This window comes from Corvus cornix, chromosome 2 (genome assembly GCF_000738735.6).
Source record: "Corvus cornix cornix isolate S_Up_H32 chromosome 2, ASM73873v5, whole genome shotgun sequence".
Classification (NCBI taxonomy): domain Eukaryota; kingdom Metazoa; phylum Chordata; class Aves; order Passeriformes; family Corvidae; genus Corvus; species Corvus cornix.
This window is the reverse complement of record NC_046333.1, coordinates 123,913,060-123,933,831: the sequence shown is the minus strand read 5'-3', so window position 1 is coordinate 123,933,831 and position 20,772 is coordinate 123,913,060. Positions and strand designations below refer to the sequence as shown.

General features: G+C 32.9%; 1 long non-coding RNA gene across 1 annotated transcript; it reads right to left on the bottom strand.

Moving 5' to 3' along the window:
* Positions 1 to 1,026: 1,026 nt before the first annotated feature.
* LOC104692803 lies at positions 1,027 to 14,342 on the bottom strand. Its single transcript, XR_002046644.3, has 3 exons — positions 14,306 to 14,342; positions 6,800 to 7,046; positions 1,027 to 2,364 (listed from the first exon to the last, which is right to left on the bottom strand). It is a non-coding gene; the product is annotated as an uncharacterized LOC104692803 (long non-coding RNA).
* Between the last annotated feature and the right edge of the window lie 6,430 nt (positions 14,343 to 20,772).

Below are 20,772 nucleotides of genomic sequence, written 5' to 3'. Positions count from 1 at the left end.
TCACACTGTTGTTTAGTGTGGATGACTGCAAGGACAGTTAAGATATACACAGCATATTCAGAATGGGGACAATAGTCCAAACTTCTTAGCACCACTCCATGATACTCTGCCCTTGTAACACACATGCCTCAGAGAATTTTCAGCCTGACACTCTATCCAGAAAGATGTGAGGCAGCTGGAACTCGGAAAGCTGGAAACACTGGAAATCTGAAGCTAAATAATCAAATAATAAAAACCTCACAAGTTGCTTTAAAAGAGAAAAATGAGAAAGGCTCATGGATAACAGAGAAGAAAGCAGAGAAATTATTGAGAGAAAAAGGCTGTAAAATTGCTGAGCATTCAATGAGAATGGATTTTGTATCAAATAAATTTGAACCTCTTATTTTACTAAACAGGTAATCATCTTTTACTCCCCTATATATTTATAAAGGGTCAATAGCAATCAAACTCTATACGTTTCCCTGCTTTTTCCTAATTGCAATTTATATTAAACACAGAGTCAGCAGTGATATTGAAAATATTTTTATTTGCAACTATGTGCAACACTTTATATTAAATTATTACACAGTGCTGTAGGATGAAAAAAAGCATTACCTTGTCAACATGTAGCGCATACAGCACAGGAAGAGCATTGACCTGTTGGAGTGAGTCCAGAGGAGAGCCACCAGGATGACTAGAGGAATGGAAGAACCTCTCCCATGAGGAAGGCCTGAGAGGCTTGGGTTTGTTCAGCCTGGGAAAGAAAAGGCTTCAGGGTGACCTAATTGTGGCCTTCCAGTACCTAATGGAGACCTACAAAAAAAATGGACATTTTACAAGGGCTTGTAGTGATGGGATATGGTGGAAAGGCTTCAAACTGAAATAGAGTAGGTTTAGATTATGCATTAGGGAAAAATTCCTTACTGTGTGGTTGGTGAAGCAGTGGAACAGGTTTCCCACAGAAGTTGTGGATGCCCCATCCCTAAAAGGGTTCAAGGCCAGGTTGGATGGGGCTTGGAGCAATCTGTCTAGTGGAAGGTTATGACAGGGGGTTGGAACTAGATCATCTTTAAAGTCTGGTCCCACCCAAACCATTCTGTGATTATATGATTCTACGAACATAAACTTATGCCCTTTTAAGTCCTGAATATCCTTTTCCAAAGGAATTCAGGACTCTTAGTTCTATATTACATATGTAAATTACATATGCACACCACACACACATATATATATAAAGGCCCCTTGCAGCCTTTCTAATAATTATTCATAAAACTCAGTCTTTAAACAAGGTTTCTTTGAAGAAAAGAATGAAGCATTTCATGCAGCAAATCTCAGTGGCTCTTAACTGATCTTTTTTGCAGGAGGTCCATTTCCTTACTATTTGATGAGTAAACAGATTCTTCAGACTAAAATAGACACGAGGTCATAGTCTGTAATTTCTGACCTCCTGTAAAATATTATAATTTTATAGTTTCTTATGGATACGTAGAGGTGCTTGAATATCACTATATGACATTTCCTTCTCTCCTGCTAATTGAATTATGTATTTTAGTAATTTCAACACACCTTGGATGTCAAATGTGAATACTAATACACCCTTTTTTTTTCTTCTGTAGGAAAGGTACATAAACATTATATGTATACATATGCATGATTACTTTGATTTCTCTTTTTAAAGATCCTTTCCTAAATCTAGCTAAATGCATGGAACTAGAAAAGCTTGGGGTTTTTTTCTCCATCAACACACATAGCATGAAATCATGTTTTCTCAATGTAGAATATTTTCTCATCCTCTGCTCTTCCCCATCTGCAAGCATGACCTAATATTCCCCAAAAACATAAAGACTTTTTCAAATTCACTGAATATTTTATTGGCAAATATATTCAAGGATAGGAAATTAAGGATCAGACATATGGATAATATATTTGAAAATTTAGGGCTTTTTCCCTTCTATAAAATATTATCTGACTGCCATCTATAAGTATATTTAATATGGATGATGAAAAATGAAATAGAAATTGTATACTTCAATTCTTTAATTTTCACATGGGCTGTGGAACTGTTCCAGGAGCTGTAACCTTACTGGAGAGTGATCTTTTCTAAATATATAAGTGTAACAGAAATTATGTGCACACCCTGACAGCATAGAAAGAAGTAAGAGGTACTAGCCTACACGGTTTCCCTCTCAAGTTCTAAGACGTAGGGTGTTATTTATTTCAAAGTAATTTCTCTAGCACTAATATAACTTCTCATATATGAACAGGCGACAATTCTTCTCATATCATAATATTTTCACTGAATTAACATTACTTCATTGTGTAGTTACCTTTTCTGTTGTAAAGTCAATTTAGCAAGCCTGAGATATTTTTTCAATTATATTTGACCTAGAAGATAAAAGTCATGAAGTGATATAACATAAAAGACGTCAACTATTCTACATCCCAATTTACATAAGCATAAATTGTTGTAGAGTAGATACAGTACATAGAATGTCAGGTGTCTGTAAATACATAATGGCTATAATTCTAGAAATTTTCATTTTTAAGCAAGGCATTTGCATGTAGCTGTCTACAGATTTCCTAAAATTAATCTGGAAAAGAGAACAATTATTGAGGAATGAAGGGAAAAATAAATTAAATGAAAACATAATTTCTAGAGTATTTTAGAGATAGAAGTTAAACTTACGTAAGCAGAAGTGGTAGTGCAGCAGCATGCACCCACATATACTCAAATCCCTCATTTGGGTTGCTACTAAGCAATATACATCATGTGGGTGCTCTGAATGTCTCCTGAGATTATAGCAAATTAGGAGTAAATTATTCATTGGCATGCAGTTTGGAGATTGGTCTCACATGACTTACAAGCAATAGTTCTGATTAAAGAATAATAAGGAGAAATGAAAGAAAGAGTCTTCATAGACATGACTCTCAGGCTCTTCGGACTCATTTTTTAAACCCCTATATTTTTCTCTTTTTTTGGTGCTCACTCAGAAGTGTCTTTATAAACCTAAATTGTCACACAATACTAATCATGCAATGAAGCAAAAGTGGATCATATACCCTTAATTCCACTTTATACAGGTAGTAGTATCGCCTTGAATAAAATTCGTTTTAGCCTACAGTCAGTTTACTGGTGTAACTAAGGTATATTATCCTTTCAAAAGATAAAGCTATAGTTCAAAGAAATAGAGTAGTTAGAAGATGTTTGAAACTTACGGTCTTACAGCAACAAAAAAAGATTACAATCTAATAGCTATTGTTAGAGTAACAGTAACACTAAAAATCAACAAGGAAGCCAATGAATTTTTTTTATTAGATATTGCTTATTCTGTATTAAAACAATATGTAGCTCAATGTCCGGCTTTTTTCATGGTTTATTTAGTTTTTCTCATTTACAGTTTGGTGTTTCCTATATTGGTTGCTAACAACACTCCACTATATGCAAAAGTTTGAAGAGAGGTTACATTTTGGTACAACAAAATAAAATGTTTATACAATGCTTACTTACCTGTCAGCTGAAGTTTGACTAAACCCAGCAGAAGGCCAGGCAAATATGTTCCTAAAATTTTAATACATGCCACAAGGAAATTGAGTATGCCACTCTCCCAGTCTTCTGGCCACCTGCCTCTACTTATTTTGTAATAAAATGTGAAATTGGTTACTTATTAATCCATAACAATGAGAGAAATGAAAAGGACTTCCACTAGAAAAATAAAGACCTTTTCACCTTTGACAGCAGCTTTTTGTTCAAAGGAAACAAAATCAAAAGAATCATTTGAAACATATTGCTTATTTTAGATAGATATAGTCCAAAATTTTAGATAGATATAGTCCATACAGTTTAAAATCTGAAGTTACTTACAAGATTTCTTTGAGTAACATATACACAGAAGTTCACTGATAACACTGTTGATAGAAAATTACTTATAAGTTCAAATGGAATACTAAGACTGTGAAATGCTGGTCTCATAATCACTATGGCAGTTAATCACTGTTGCCAGGAATAAACAAACAAATAAGCAAATGAGTCATTTGAGTAATTTGATCTGCTTAGAAACACTTAATATCTTAATGCTACTGACTTAGAAATCTATAATGGAACAATGTTCTCAAAAACATAGTAAGCAAAATCTGGTGCAAGGTAAGTTAAGCTGTTTTAAGTTACCAGACTTCTGAAAATTTAAAATTAATGTGTAAAGACTTTTAAACATAGGGTTTAGAACTAGACTTGGAGGAGAAAAGTTGAGCTTTCCTCAGAAACTTCAGAGAAAATTGGTGTATTGGAGATGCTAAACTGTGCTTATCAAAGTATTCCTTACCTTGAAACATTTTTTAAAACATGCTGCATAGATAAACTATACCAATTACAAAATTAATTCTTAAAATGCTGATTGAGTCTATTTTGATTGATTCTATCAATTTAAAACACATGAGTAGGAATTAATTATAAAACTAGAAGTTAGTAACTCTTCTGGCAAAAGGAATCTTGAAAAAGTCATATTTTGAGGTGCAAACATGTTCTAAAGTTGTTATAAATTTTATGTGACAACTTGCATATAGACATAGCCATGGACATTGATTTGCATGTATATACTCATATGTCACTGTGCATACGTGCACAAACAGTATCTTAAGAGAAGAAACCCCACAAAAATTAATGAGTGGGATGTAATTAATCCAAGGTATTTGAATATAAAAATAAGATCCTTTCTGTAATTTATTCAACAGCATTACGTAGATCTGCATCTCTCCCTCACCAAAAAAAAAAGACATTTAAGAAATCAAAAGTAACAATGGAATTCACAGTACTTGGCTTAGGATAAAAATTATTGCAGTCACAGAAGTACATATAGATTTTTACTTTCCTATGTAGAATTCCTAAGAATTTTTGAAGAGCTGTTAGAAAAAAAATTCTTGACCAATTTTAGGCTGTATGTTCTTAGAAACGGTGAAAGGTTTTTTAAAAAGTAGAAACTACTAATTAGTAGTGCTCTACTAATTCTCTGTCAATACTTTTTTGGGTCTACCTGTGAGATTCAAATAATTCTGCCCTGGCATTTACTAATCTAGTCCACTCAAACTATTGAAGGACTGATATCATAATTCCATATTAATTTGCATTGACTGTAGATATAAAGAAAATATGTAGATTAATATAACTAGATTAATATAAATAATACAAATTACTGTGACTGTACTGTAAACACAACTTACCCTACTATGTGCACTGGTTTTAAGAGATTTCAGATACTGTTGATTAAGATGAAAAGATAATATACTTTAGTTCTATATGAATTTTCATATGAAATTTTGAGTAAGAGGCTAAAATGATACAGAATCAACATGTTGCAAGGGTTTAAAAGCTAGATTTATTGAGAGAACCTATGAAGGATTGTCACAAATTCTGGTACATTGGCTTTTTAAAGTCAAACGTGTATTAAAAAAATGTATGCTGTATTTTAATATGCTCCATTTCAGTCACATTTACTTAGACATGACGTACCACTTAATTCACTGAAGTCCTATGGCCTGTATTGTGTCACATATGAGACTCGATTACACTGTTTCTTCTGGCTTTATGACATATGAATCCATTAATAACCACAGAATTAAGCAGTTTTATGTCTGGTAGTTAAAGACGTGTGACTGCATTAAAGGAGGCTAAAAAGTTACCATATTTCAATGTAAAATTCTTTCTAATGAACTCTTTACACAAGTAAAGATAATAAATAGAGTCTTTAGAAAGAGGAAACCTTCAGTGTACCTTCCCAAGCTACTTAGCTGGAGAACGGACTAATTTGGCAGCTTAACGGCACCAGTTGCTCCCAGTGGCAATTTGCCTCTATTGGGCAAGAATCAACATGCATAAACAAATTAGTGTGATGATACTTTGATAATCCAAGTGTTAGCATGATTAACTATTTCACTTGCTTGATTTGATTTTCTTTGCATATTTACCTCTATGTTAAATATTTCTTTACTCTGAAATCGCCTTATTATAAAATACTTATTCAATTAAACAACTACAGATTTACTGTATTTTTAATTTTTTTTAGTACCCTGATGGGTTATATGTCAGAAACACTGGAAATGCAAAACATCATAAAAGTAAGTGAAAAATTTAATCAAAATTGTGTGTAGTAATTATTCAACCTCTATTTCCACTGAAATTGCATGTAATGAAACCTTCAAAAACTAAAATATATTTGTTTTATTCAACCTGTATCTTTTTTCTTTTTGCCTCTGGATGTTTAAACATTTTCAGTGGAAACACTTTGCAACCATCTGGTTCACAGGTGGCAACAAATTTCATTTAAATAAATATTATTATATTCTTTCTGTTCAAGGTTGAGTCAAGCTCCAGAATTAATGCACTTCTTTAGTGAAATAATGCAGCAAATAATCAATCTCCATTGGTATGGTATGGTAACAGTAGGGTGGAAAAGAATATTAGTCATTCTACTATCTTTTATATTTGCCCACTTTCTCATCTATCCACATTCTTTCAATCTTTTTTTTTTCTATCAAAAAAAAAAAAAAAAAGAAAATACACCACCAACAACCAAACAAACCCAAAACCAAGAAAAAAAAAGGCTCTAAATATAAACAATAAAAGACACAGGAAAGATCATCTATTATTTTAACTTTCTTTTTCCTCTACGTCATAAATCATTCCTTTTTTAATTCTTGTATTTATATAATATTTTTCAGAGCAATGATCTGCATTAATACCTGTGAAACATTTAGTTATACCAAACAAATAAATATTTTGTTTTTTAAAATTTAGCATTTAATGAATTATTGGGAAAGGGTAACTCACCAGATCATCAATTTTTCCATCTGCATTCAGTTGACTATGTGTGACTGCATACATATCCTTCCATTGCATTGAGTGGAGGCCTCGTTGAATGTTTATCTGGAGACTTTTTTAGACTGATCGAAAAACGCATTTTAATACTTGATTGGCTCAGTGTTTGTTCAGCTCTTGATTCCTCTCTCTGGATTGACTAAGTCTCCAACAACCATAATGGGAACTTAGGGACCTCCCTCCTGTATTTCCACCTAGGCTGTAGACATCAAAAGTTAGACAAGATAAATCCCACCCACAAGAGTTTGAGAAGTAATGTTCTTTTATATTGACTGAATATTTTCAGTAATAACTCTCATGTGTTGAAAGTGAATTTTATGGGTAATTTTATTTAAATAATATTTCCTTTTCCAGTGGAAAAATAACCTAGGAGCATTCATTTACGTTACTTCAAATATTAAGCTTCAATTTCATATACTGTACCTGAGTACTGTAGTATTTTATCAGTTTTTCTACTGCACCCTAGTCCAGCTGGAGAATTCTCATCTGAGACTGCTCTTCTAAAGGCTCCTCCTGTACATGGCAGTGTTTTTCTTGTGTGCAGTCAATCCCTTCTTCCAGTTTTTCTATGATTTGCAGGCTTTTTAAGCTTATAACCAGGTTAGATTACATGGTATAATTTAGATGGAAGAGCTTTCATTCCTGCAAAATATTTCTTTTTCTAGAACTATCCAATTTAAACCAACATTTTATTATATTGTTCCACTTATCTCAATGCTTTCCTTCTTGCGTATTAATTACAGGGATGAAAAGTATAAGCACTCAAACTACACTATTTTTACCCAGCTGTGTTAAGTTAAAAGTAAAAATAAATAAACAAACAAAAAGATATTTCCCTCTATAAATACATATGCAAGAGAAGGGGAGGCAGAGAAAACTAGTTTTCTTGAGTTTACATGGCTTTATCAATAGAAAAGGAATTTAATCCAAACTTCCAGAGTGAACAAGAAAATTACAGTAGAGTAACACAGAATTCAAATATTGTCAAATTATGTGCATTTTTCCCCTTCAATAAACACCAAGTAGCCTATTCCCTTTCTCACTGAAAGAAAAATGAAAAAAGTCACTGCATTTTTTCCCATGGAGTCTCAGCTCATACAGAGAGATTTTCTGTAGATTAGGTGGCTCCTGTGAGTTCCCATGCTCATTTGCTGTTATAAATTGATCTTTTTCACATTCCTTTATTCAAATGGCTTTGCTCTTTTTATCTTTGCTGATACCCAAGACAAGACACTTCACTATCTTGTTCTCCAAAGTCCTAATCTATAAAAATCACTTTTATTCCCCAATAAATACACACACATCTATACAAAATCCTAGTATTCTTAAAGAATTAAATTAAATTACACATCCTTAGCAAAATATAACATCTCTGAATGTAAATTGCTAGATAAGAGTTAGATGGTATTACCACAAGTATTGTTCATGAATTTTTTAAAATTTGTATTTTTTGAATTCAGGTATATTATTAGGTATTAAATAATGTAACTACTTTCCTCACTCCAAACTGAACGCTTCCCCCGCCCCTGGTGGATCAAGACTGCAACATCACTTTGACCAAGAGACCTCAAAATTTCAACAATCAGGTCTCATTTCTGGATCCACAGGTGGTGATTTTATACCTTTCTACTCTTATATTTCTTTATTTCTTTTCCCTTTTGTACATTTTCTCAAGTGTTAATTTTAAGTTTTTTATTGTTGGTTTTCTAACCAAAATGGCTACATTTTAAAATTTGCCAAGTACCTTATTTTACCTTAAATGTTCTAAAATTTACAAGTAAAAGTTTGATACTAAACCTCCTGAGAATTTTGTTGCTTTTCCTGTGCACCACTCAAAGTAAATCAAGCAACCTTTCCCTTAAACTGCCAGGTGGGCTGGGCCACAACAGCTGCAGAGGGGAAAAAAACCACAAACAAACAAGAAAACACCCCAAAAAACCAAAACAAAATAAAACAAAGCCACTCAGACAAATTCCATTCATTTTTGATAGAATTCAAGGGGGGCTACTATTAATAGTAGTCAGCACTACAGTCTATAACAGAACACTCAAGTCTGGTGAGAAATCTATAATGAAAAGGATGGACTTAATATTGTCATGTCTGATGATAAAAAGTTTCTACTTCAAACCATTCAAGTGTTTTCTTGCAGGCCTAAATGTCTTTCGTCCTTAAGAAGGGCTCTCATGTAATCCTAGGGATACCAAACTTAGAAAGAGAGTATATATTGCCATTATGAATTCTGACAATTGGAATATCCATCTGAAATGGAATTCCAAATGAACATCAATCAGTTAACTTAAAATCAAAGGTTAAATCAAACAGAACCATGGAACCCTCTTAATCCTTTTCTTGGTTCCAGAAGAAGGTGCTTGCTGTTGCAGATTTTATTGGAGACAGCAATAGATGCCAATTTAAAGTCCATTTCTTCTAAATCTCTGACTATAATTTTGAAAAAAAGTCAAGAAAAAGAACAAGATAATTTCCTATCTTTAAAAAATTCTTTTGAATTTTTGCATTATATTGATGATGCTTATCCTTAAAGGGCTAATATACAATACAGTTCTGAAAATTATGGACAAGGGAGTATTATGTTTATGTCAAGGTTAAGTTTCTTTCATTAGAGTTTGTTATTCACAATTTCATTTGGTGTTTGTGAGCAATAAATCCTTTGCACACTCACCAGTTTCAGTAAGATGATGACATAAACCGACCCCCCAGTTTTTGTAGCTTCATTGATTGCCAGGATGCCATTACAGTTGTTTAGCACTCTTCTGCCTACCACAAAATTTTCCATTATTAGACACACTTTTGAGTTCCCTAGAGCTTTGCCCATCTTCATGTGCTTGGATTGAAATTTTTTCTTGCTGAGTTTTTGCTCAAAGCCAAATTATCTTGAAAAGTGTAAATTAAAATAATATGGATATTTCAAAGGAAGATATTAACAAGCAAATATATGAGAGTATGTGTATGCAGAGAGAGTGAGCTATAACCTATCTAAGTTCTACATCCATTCTGTTGAAAAGTTCTTCTGTCTTGGAGAAGGTCAGTGCTGTGCTCTGGCCCTTACTTGTCCTGGGGTTTTTTGCTACCTTACTTGTTACTTCCCTGTTAGAGAAAGTGTCTGCTGGCCAAATCTCTGTCTGATCTGATTAAGTCCGACAATACAGTGCACCAAGCAAGGAATCCCTTCACAGGTGTTCCTTTTGAAAAATATCCATATAAAAGAGGTGAATCCAATTTTACTTTTAAGTTGGGTACCTCCTAAAATCTCTTTGACTTGGAAGCAGGCTCTGATGCTGATTTTACTGAAGTACAATGTTCAAATGCTGATATGAATGAAAAAATATCCTTCACTCTACCTGAGTTTCCAAAACCTACAAATTAATTTTCATGTAATTATTTTTAAAAATCATGGACAGTGCACAAAATATTTAAGTCCAAAACAAGATCCTGGAACAAACTTCTAATCCATTCAATGGCAAATTCTGCATCTACAACCTACAGATAATGTCTCTATACACCAGCTAACATGACTTAAACTGAGAAACACGGCTCACATTATGACACAACAAACAAACCAACATAAATAAAGCCACTGATTTCAACACAATGGTGTCTGAGTGTTTCATAAATATCAGCATCCATGATATGAGAATACATCCCTATTATCATTTCATACATAGGCAGTTGAAGTAAAGGAATTTGGGAACATGGGGTAAAAGAAGGCAATTCACATTAAGCAAAAATAAAATGTGAAATTGCTTTCTATCAGAACTCTCATTTGGGATATATGAGAACAGAGATTAATTTCTCTTTTATTTTGAAGCAGTTTGAACTAACATCATTCCATGCTGATATAAGAGGGATTGCTCTCTAGTCTTTCTTGCAGAGTTTTCCCCTATTCATAGGCAAGTTTAGAAGTTATTGAATCACTGAGAGGCAGAAAAACTTGTGTGTGCTCAGGAGCTATTGCCCTACACTGCAATGAAAATGACCTTGGCTCAAATCCCCAGTCAGAGACCAGACACAACATTGTTTTCCTCGTGTCTTTTGTTAATGCTACTTCACAAAGACCTTTAAGTGTTCAAAGCAAATTATCATTGGCTACAGTTGTTCTTGGCAAAGTTCAGTCTGCCGCAGATCAGACAGCAGTATCTCAGACTGGACATTCAGAAAAGTTTAGTGGTAGTATCTTCATTATGTCTGAGGGAAAGGACAGGGAAGTATCTAGTTCTCCAGTTGTCTTCATTGCACAACTACATTTCTTTTCCTAGAGTTTTCTTTTTCATCAACTATATAACTTCCTATTTAAAAAAAAAAACAAACAGGATGAAAGATTCAACTTACTTCAATGTATGTCCTTGATCAATTCCTTGATCACTGCTTTTCCTGTGGTGCTAAGCAAATGCCATGGCAAATGATGGAATTTTGGCATACAAATCAGACATTTTTAGAATTTGAAAGAAAAGCTGCTCATCTGAAGTTGCAAAGGTCGGAGGTTTTTTAAATCTATTAATTATGGAGAATGAAAAGAATTAACTTTGAAAGAAAACTGTGTTTACCTACAAAACTGTAGGGCTCTGAAAATTTTTGGCCCAGCTAAAAAAAAAGCAAAGTAAAATGTTTAAACCACATGCACAGAACCACAGGTTTAAAAACTTCTCAGTATTTTTAAGTCATAAGTCATAACCTATTTTTCTTTTCTTAGTATGCTGCATCTTTTAAATATATGCTTCATTTCTTAGTCATCTGGCCCTGTCCCATGTTGGAATTGCTCCCTGCTGTTAATTAGAGGTGACTATGATTTGATTAATCTCAAACATGTGTTATATATGCACACTATGGAAAACTGTATTCCATATTTTCTACTTTAAACATTTTTGGATGCAATGGAAATAAGCCAAACATTTTTTAAGGACCTAATCTTATCTTAATGAACAATATGGATATGATCAAAATAAGACATTCTAATCCATTTAAAGTGTTAAAAGTTCACAGAAATATGCACTAATCATGTACGGTATTTATCAATATAATGCAAACAAGGTTTCAAATGCATACCACCTGAGCATCATTGCTGTCTGTAAATCTGAAGTTCTCTTCCTTTCTCTCCATTTAGACACAGGTTTGTCACAGTTTGACAATGTGCTTTACCTGACCCCACACTGTTGGTATGTTACCCATGTAGACTTTCTTTTGAAGACTCTAGCCATATATTTTTATACCTAGGAGCTAGCAGTCAAAGATGGCTATAACACTTCCTTATGATTTTTCATAGCTCTTGATATTGAAGGGTCTTTAATAACTAGAGTACAAACACAAGATCATTTTTTAGGACAGGATTATTCATATGCTTAAACTACATTTTGGGGTTAGTAATTATACAGTTATATAAGAAAAATTCAGTATATAAGGAAGTTTAATCATACGATTACATATTGTCTTTGTTTATAAGCATCTTTAAAGACCACTATTAAATCAAAAGTTTCAAATACTTTATATCACATTAATATAAGTGCCTACGCATTTTTGTGCAAATAAAAGCACTGTAAGTATTACCAAAAGTTCACTAAAAGATTTCCTCAGGGTATACAAAAGAGATTATTTTTTAAAAGTTAAATGTAAAAACTTTACTTTTTAAAAATTACAATTATTTAATTTGGTGGTTCCAATGATTTTTATGTATAACTTCGTAGTTATTAATATAAAGCCTCCAGTGGTAAGTGAAATGTAATTCCAACTAATTTTTCCTACAGCTGTATACAAATCAATAACCATAAGAATTCCAAAGGAAAAGCATGTTGTACGGCCCTCCAAGTTCCTAATGAATGCAAATAAGCTGACCTTTCTTTGACAACTATGAATATGGTTTTTCACAATTTTACATTGAAATTGCTGTCATCAGCAATTCATACAGCAAAAATGGAGCCAATAGTAGTTGTAAATAATTATGTGTTACAAGAGGGTGTGTGGTACAGTTACCACAGCAAACAAAATTCATGATTGTGAGAATAAGTTACTCTAACATATTTTGTCAAAAGGGATCTTCAAAGAGAACACAAATGCTCTCTTTACTTGTTGGGCTTTTTAAAATTTTTTTCTATATCCTTGAAACCCTCTAGTTTTAGTGCTCCATTTTTATTGTTCAAAATGCAAATACCTTCACACCTTGAATTATTAATTTCTAACAATAACACCATTTTTATAGGCAGGGCAATGAGCCTGAAAGTAAAGGAAGATTACAGTCCAAAAAAAAAAAAAGAAAAAAAAGAAGGATTCTTCATTTAAAAGGGGTAATATATCCATGAAAATGCAATATTTCTCATACAATGATGTAATAAAACAGTGAATGAAAACAATGTATTTGATACAATGAGCTACTGTAGTACTTCCACATCTAGTATTTCTTTCTCACAAATACTCTCTGAATAGTGCTGGAAAAATTAATGTATAAATTAAAGCTATGGCATATTTTTAACATCTATTTTAAAATGAAAAGCCTATACAGGTTTAGGAGAAATTGAAATTTGAAGCACTTGCATTAGAGCATTGTAGTTAGAATATTTAAAATGTCTGCGAAAATGCTGTTTGGAATAGACCTGAAGAAACAGCAATTACATTAAACATGTTAATTACAGGTGCATGTTGGTCTTTGAAAAAACAAAAAAGATCAAAAACCCCAGAAAAAATACAATATTCTGGTTCATCATTCCTATTCAGCAAAAACTTGAAATACATATGGCTGAAAAGTAGCTGCCTCAACTGAACACTGTACTAATTAGGATGATTAAATTTCCCCTTGTTTTGGATACAGAGGTTACTAAATTCTTAGAAGTAATTTCATTAAAATCATTAGTTCTTTTTGTCCTATTTTTTTGTTTTGCAAGAAGTAAATTTCTGATTTAATAAGCTTTGAATGCTCAAAGATCATAACGGGATATCAACTAATACTATGTTCATATAATATGTGTGATATTTTAAAAGAACGGTCCTTTCTTGATGACATTTCCTCAGGATCTCTACTCTCATGCTTGTAATTCTTTCATGTTCAGAATGAATCCCTGCTACATCTCACTCAATATTGATCTTCAAGGCATTTCTTCCAATCCTCTCCCCAGTGTGGTCACTGAACAGTATAAAAGTTCAATAGGAAGATCAGCTGCTCATCCACTTTTTGCTAAAGCAATTTGTATTATGGATTTATTTTAGCAGTCTACAGTGGCAGTTGCTGTTTTTACTATTTAAATGCTTTGATTATCTGACCTTGCTTACTTTATCTTTTTAAGTGCTGTGCATGGGCTTTAAAGTTGATCAATAAGTGGGGATTCCTCCACCACATTATGTTGAAATCAATCCTGATTCAGACTATTTGTATTTCACTCTTATGAGTCCATCTGTCTTTCTTAATTTTATATTCTCTTCTCTTAACTAATTTTGTCTGCCACTGCAAATACTTACTGTCAGGTAGATTTCCATTGCAATCAATTCAGCTTTTCTCAGTCATAACTGGAAGACACAAATATATAGGATCAGATCCTATACTTGAACAGATAATATTTTTTTGTTGTTTTTTTAATACGTCATAGATAATGTGAAAGTCATAAACACAAATTTTTATTTACTTAATGTCTTACTTTTTCTAGTAATAGTGAGAAATTAAAAATCAAAATAAATGGCACAAGCTTATTAAAATACTTCAGATTTGCAATTTCTCTTAGAGAAAAAGATAAAGTAATGGAGTCAAGCAGCCTTCAGCTATGTCACGATAAACCTTGGAATTCTGTGCTTAAATTTGGGAACTATAACTAGTTCTGAATTTGTGCACTGTAAAAAAGGCTCTAAGAAATACGTTGTTATATTTTGCATCTAATTTATTTAATAAACATTTAAAACATTTCAAATTTATTAGTTCTTAAAAAGTTTTAAAATTTACCTTGCCTAATTCATAATGAAAAGGTTAACACAACTGTAAGAAGCCTGGATATGTCAAAATGTTAGCATGGATATGTCAAAATAGAACAAGAGAAAGAAACTAAATAGAAAATCTAGAAATTCAGTTAACATGCTATGCACAGAGTCCTAAGCATTTAGGGGATTATCTAAATAGAACATATAAAACTTACTGAACTACTACTTTGATCTCATTTAACATCTCCACAAATGTTCAGAAGAGGGATACCATTTCCTCTTTCTTTAACTAAATCACACACACAAACACTAATTTGGATTTCCATTAAATTAATCTAAATTAAAATACAGTCAGACATTTCACAGTTTTCCTGTAATCCTTACATCATAATTCACTACTTCTATAACGAAACATCACAACTACAAAACAAAATCATGAGCGATCCTTAAAACAGTTTTCATCTTCAATCTTGCAAACTTGTGAACAGCTTTTCACATGTCTATAGGGTAATTGGTTTCACAAAACTGTGAAACTGTGACTTGCATTCACATATATTTGAAAGATTGGGGCCTAGGATGCCATTAAAATCTGATACTGCTATTACTCAGTTTGCTAAATAATACATTAATTTTCCAGGCATAGGAAGAAACTTACCCGCTTCTTCAAATTTTCTAGTTCTTCACCTGACTGAGACTATTTCTACTTATTCCAGGACCAGTGGACACCAAGGTCTTGAGAAAGTTGCCACTTATCCTCTTTCTTTGAAGCTGTTATTCTTACCTTTAAGTCTTCCACACTTTTCCCGATTTTTTTAAACAAAACAGAAATGATGCAGTCATGAGTTTGACAATGGTAAACAGAGTGAACATTTTGTGATGGATGGGAGAGTTTCTGCCTCCATTGTAGCTCCATATGGTGCACACCATCATGTCTCTGATGAGATGGGAAGGACAAAAGGAAACATGGCCACGAATATCTTAAGCATTGTTATAATTAGAAGATGTTAATAGCAACATAGCATAGAAAAAGTAGTGGGATGACAGACGTTTAAATTATATTAGGACCAGTGATGATGGGGTGGTGAATATTTAGCCTATAACTCATTATTAAACTTATGTCAAAAACATGGTTCACATGAAAGTTAGCACATAAAATAACTAATAATGAACAGTCACTAAATGAATAAAAGTGGATTGGGATTTTCACTGGTAATTTTCTAGGTGCATGAAACAGAAATGGCTTAGGCATCTAATGTGCAAAGTAACCCATACTAAAGAAACCAGCAAATATGCAACAGTCATTTGCACAATGGCTCAATGCCATTTTTCTTCTTTTCTGGAAATTAATAGTACCAGAAATGAAAAAAAAAGTCGAGATTTTTCTGTATAAGACTTCAGTACGTCTACATATATTTTTAAATTATTAGTAACTGTACTGAAATCCAGTCCTCTCAGTAATCTTACAAGCAATTTTAGTTAATGCAGGATGTCGCTCCTGAAAATGAATCAGATTTTACTGATAATTCCTTTCAGATTTCAAAGTGAACATTTTGTCTTCTCATTTTAAAATTTCACTAACTAAAAAAAGCATCTATTTCATTATGGGGCTGCTCTGGTTTTCCTTTTAAGCACTTCTGGAATTTGTGGATATAGAGAGGGGGGGTTTCTTTTGCCAGAATCTTATCCATTTAGAAAATTAGAATGAAAATGCAAAGGAGGAGTAGAACTACTAGATGTTACAAATAGCATCTAATGGGGAGTTAGGAAAGATGTGCAACTTATTCAATACTTGCTAACACCGCTTGTGAAGATTTTTCATTTTATTGTGACAGCAGAGGGGAAATTTAAAGGAATTCACTACACCAAATATTATGCATTTGTGCAGAGCACAGCTTAAAAAAGGCAAGTCTGTACTGTTTCTCTCAGGTGGGTAAATGTTAAGAGAGAAGAATCCAAGTTTCATGATGCAGCAGCACAAAGCTGGGAAGTGAAAATTATGTTGCAGCAGAGTCCTGAAAATATGACTGTAAAAGTTAATCAATAAAATGTCTATTCCTGTCTATTCACTAGAGGCCCCAGCTGCATAGCTTCACACAATCGATACTACAAATTATTACGATTTCCAAGTTCCCACTGGACATTCTGAACAAATCTTTCAGGTGTAACAGGCTTATATTGGGGGGGAGGCAAGTAGGGTGGAGGGCTGGGGAGCGGGACTGGGGTTGTGTTACCTTAGGTTTATTTCATCCAGGATAAGTATACAACAAACAAAGCCTGTGACTTCTGAAAACTTTCAGTTTTTTCCCTATGAAATAAATGTATTTTGGGCACCCTGTGAAATTAGCAGAAAATATTTTTTACTCTGTTCTAAAAGAAAATATTTTTATTCTGGTAAATTAATGAATATAAGGGACTTTTATTGTTTTTAGATCCTAATTCCTTTTTTGACCATGTCCATGAAAAAGAACTTATAACAAGGACTTCACAACAAGGAAATAAAAGCATACAGAAATGGACCTTTCACCTCAAAGGCCTCACAACAGCTACAGCAAAATCTCAGGTCTCAATGTAGTTTTAAGTGACCAATTTATGCTGCGCTGCATTTTTCTTTGTATGATCCTGTGCTCTCGCCTTGATACCAGCTGCATTTGTCAGATTCACTAAGGAGGAAGGTAGGAAAAGTCCAGGACTGTATGACTTTGAATAAGTCAGCACCAAAGGGATGCTACTTTATGACACATGCAGTACCCTTCATAGCGACTAAATATAACCCTTATGACATTCCCTGTCCCAAAAGACCCAGGGGACTGAGATCCATTGTTCTTTCTGTCTCCCAAGGAACAGAACAGAGCAGGTACTGGCTGGCACAGCATTACTGTTTTCAGGTACAGAGTAAGATGTTGTTTTAAAGGGAAATTTCAATATTTAAATGACTTTGTTTTTAATTTTTTAGATTTATCAGTTCCACTTTATTAAACCTATTGTTTTGAATATGCAGTTTTAATTTTCCAGATTCAACAGATAATTTTCTTACTGGGATCCTGCAGCAATGAGTCATAGTACTTTTAAAAAGTACTGGTATCAAAAATTAAAGTAAAAATTTTACATAAGATTAAAGAAAAAATAATTTTGATAATCCATAGAGCTAAGAAAAGATTTCCCTTACTCAAAGTTTATTATGTTCACAAGCTGAAGCAAAAAACTTCCAAAGTCACTGAATAAGTGTAGAAAACAGAACAGAAAAAGGTTGGTTAGTTAATAATTTTTGCATGTGAAGAGATTCATTCAAGTTTTATTTGTTCATATAAAGTATAAAAAATCTATTAAAAAGTCCTTCTGAAAAATGTTTTAATGATTATCATTTGGCCTTCTATTTCAGCGTTAGTGAAACTTATTTCAGTGAACTTTTGCAAAATTCCTGCTCTCTCAAAAGCTATATTTCATGACACAATCAATCAGTTACAGCTGGGATTTTCAATTCCACTTCCCCCCTCCCCCTTCCATCTCACACTAAGTTACCACAATCAGTAATCCTAGAAGTTTGTATCCTTTTTTACTTTCAAATAAATATCTAAAAGATTTGGTATAAAATGGCATTTTGTTAACTGAGGAATAACTTCAAATGGTTAAGAAAACACACTATGGCAAAAGATTCAAGTTGTGTTAGGAAAGTAAATCAGTGACAGTGTTTTCCCTAGAGAAGTACTAGTAATATCTTTAGAGATATAACTACGGGTCGAAAACCACCAAGCTATTTTATTTAAAGAAATGAAGACACATTACTGAAGACAGTGTTTCTTCCATGAAGCTTTTCCCCGTCTTTAGTTAATAAAAATTAACTTAAAACATTTGAGCTGCAGCATGGATGAAGTTCCAGTCTAAGAGTCATTTACACTGAGCATACGTAATATTTTACTTTAGATGCATGATGTTTGTTGCATCCGAATTTAACAAGTCTTCCTCAGAGAAGATTTGCTGAGCTAATATTTGATGCTTGCCACAAATCTGAGATAAAACATTTAGCTCCCTCCAAATGAGCAGACTTTCTTTTTGCAGACAACTTACGTTGTATAAAGTGCTCATCATGCTCTGTGATATTACAAAACAGCTTGAAATTCAGTCTGTATATATGGGGATTGCTTAATGTAACATAACTTTAATAAGAAGAGAATGACTGCATGAAAAAGAATCAAGTGAAGTGAGTAATTTTTAGCATAGTCTAAATCTCAATAACTCTAAATAATGAATCACTTTGTGGCTCAATATAAAATATAGTTAATGTTAAGCTAAATGATAAAATCTAATTTTTGAACATTGTTACTTTTTGATTAAATCCTAAGAGTTAGCCTCCAATCTAATAGATACGAAATTTGACTGATTAGAGCAAAAGTACTTTTTTCAGTGTAAACTCATCTAAAGTATACAGTTCGCTTTTTTTTTGTTTATGTTAGCAACTTCATATATGCCTTGCTATTGTGACTAAAAGTTCAAACACCAAATTTCCTTTAATTTGGTAGCCTCTGCTTAGAGGCAGCTTCTCTAACAAAAAAAGAAAGACAATAAGACCCATATGTAACCTTTGGTCTCAAAAAAGAGGAAGATGAGAATACCATTGACAGATAGCTAATAAACAATTACACTTACTATTCTATTTCAACACTACAAAATATTAATTTTAAAAATAAACCAAACTCCTAATAATAGTATTTTTCAACACTTGATTTTTTAAGTGCAGAACATATTTTAAAACATACATTAATCAATCATTTAGATTTAATAGTTTATTCAATTGAGTTACAGAACACACTTACACTACCTCTTACCTGAGAGAAATGATTAATACCGTACATATTAAAAGGATTTACTGCTGACTTTAATGACTTCTGTTTTTCAAATACTGAAAAAGAAGTAACTCACTTGTAATCACTAATTTCTTCTTCAGAAGTTAGAATATGTTTTCTCAGGGTCTTCAGCTCTCCGTCTGTGATTTTCTACTGTTCTGTTCTTGGCGAACTGTTTCTGCTATTTGCTCACTTAGCTGCTCTTGAGTTGCTTTCAAGCTGGATTCCATTAGAAGAAGTTTTTCATCTTGACTGGCAAGTTCTTGGTCTGTAAGTTAAAAAAAAAAAAAAAAAAAGCATTACATTTTAAGCTCAAGCCGAGTGATATTTTTGTTTTAAATGCAATGCAGTGCAACCCTCTGTAAGAGCTGGGCAAATACTGTTTTCCGGAGAAGAGTATCATTCCATTCCCAATCTTGAGAGGAAAACATATTATAAATATATTAATAGCTGGCTTAAGTCCCTTCCATTGTGTTACAGTAAACTTAAATAAAGAAACTTGGACTCAATATTCTGCAAACATTTAAACTGGTACCAGAGCTTACTGTGTACATGCACATCCAGTACGTAGTTCATTCTAAAGCAAACACCTATTGCCTTTGTATTTTGCAACATAAGTCAATTTAGAATTCAAAATCACAATTTTGAAAATAAAGCAGTTTTATACCATTTAACAATAATAACATGTACAATTTAAGCTTGAAATCTTCAATTTCATTATATTTTTTCATGAATTACAGAGCACATACATAGTAAAAACCCGTTCTTTTCCAAGGTCATCCAATAGATGGCAATCTTTCCTTAGACCAAAAGAAACCATAGCCGTTCACTGCCAGCTCTCAGAAAAATAAGTGATTTAAGACAAAGACATTTTTCCTTTGTTCTTTGTTGACCATTTTCCTAAAAGATATATGTACATAGGCTTTAATTTAAGTATTTAGCCCTTTGTATGTGCACACACGAGTTTGTGTTAGTGTGCAGGTGTATGTGTTCCTGCACAGACACAAATCCACGCACATGTATTTGTTTTTATACTCTTTCATAAATATATGGCTCCAGACGTATAGGCACATGTAGTTAACAGGTCTAGGATATTGTGGAATAAAACTAAGCATTAAAACAAGTGCTTCACAACAAGCATTTAATAGCACACAATTCCTGTATTATGCAGTATTC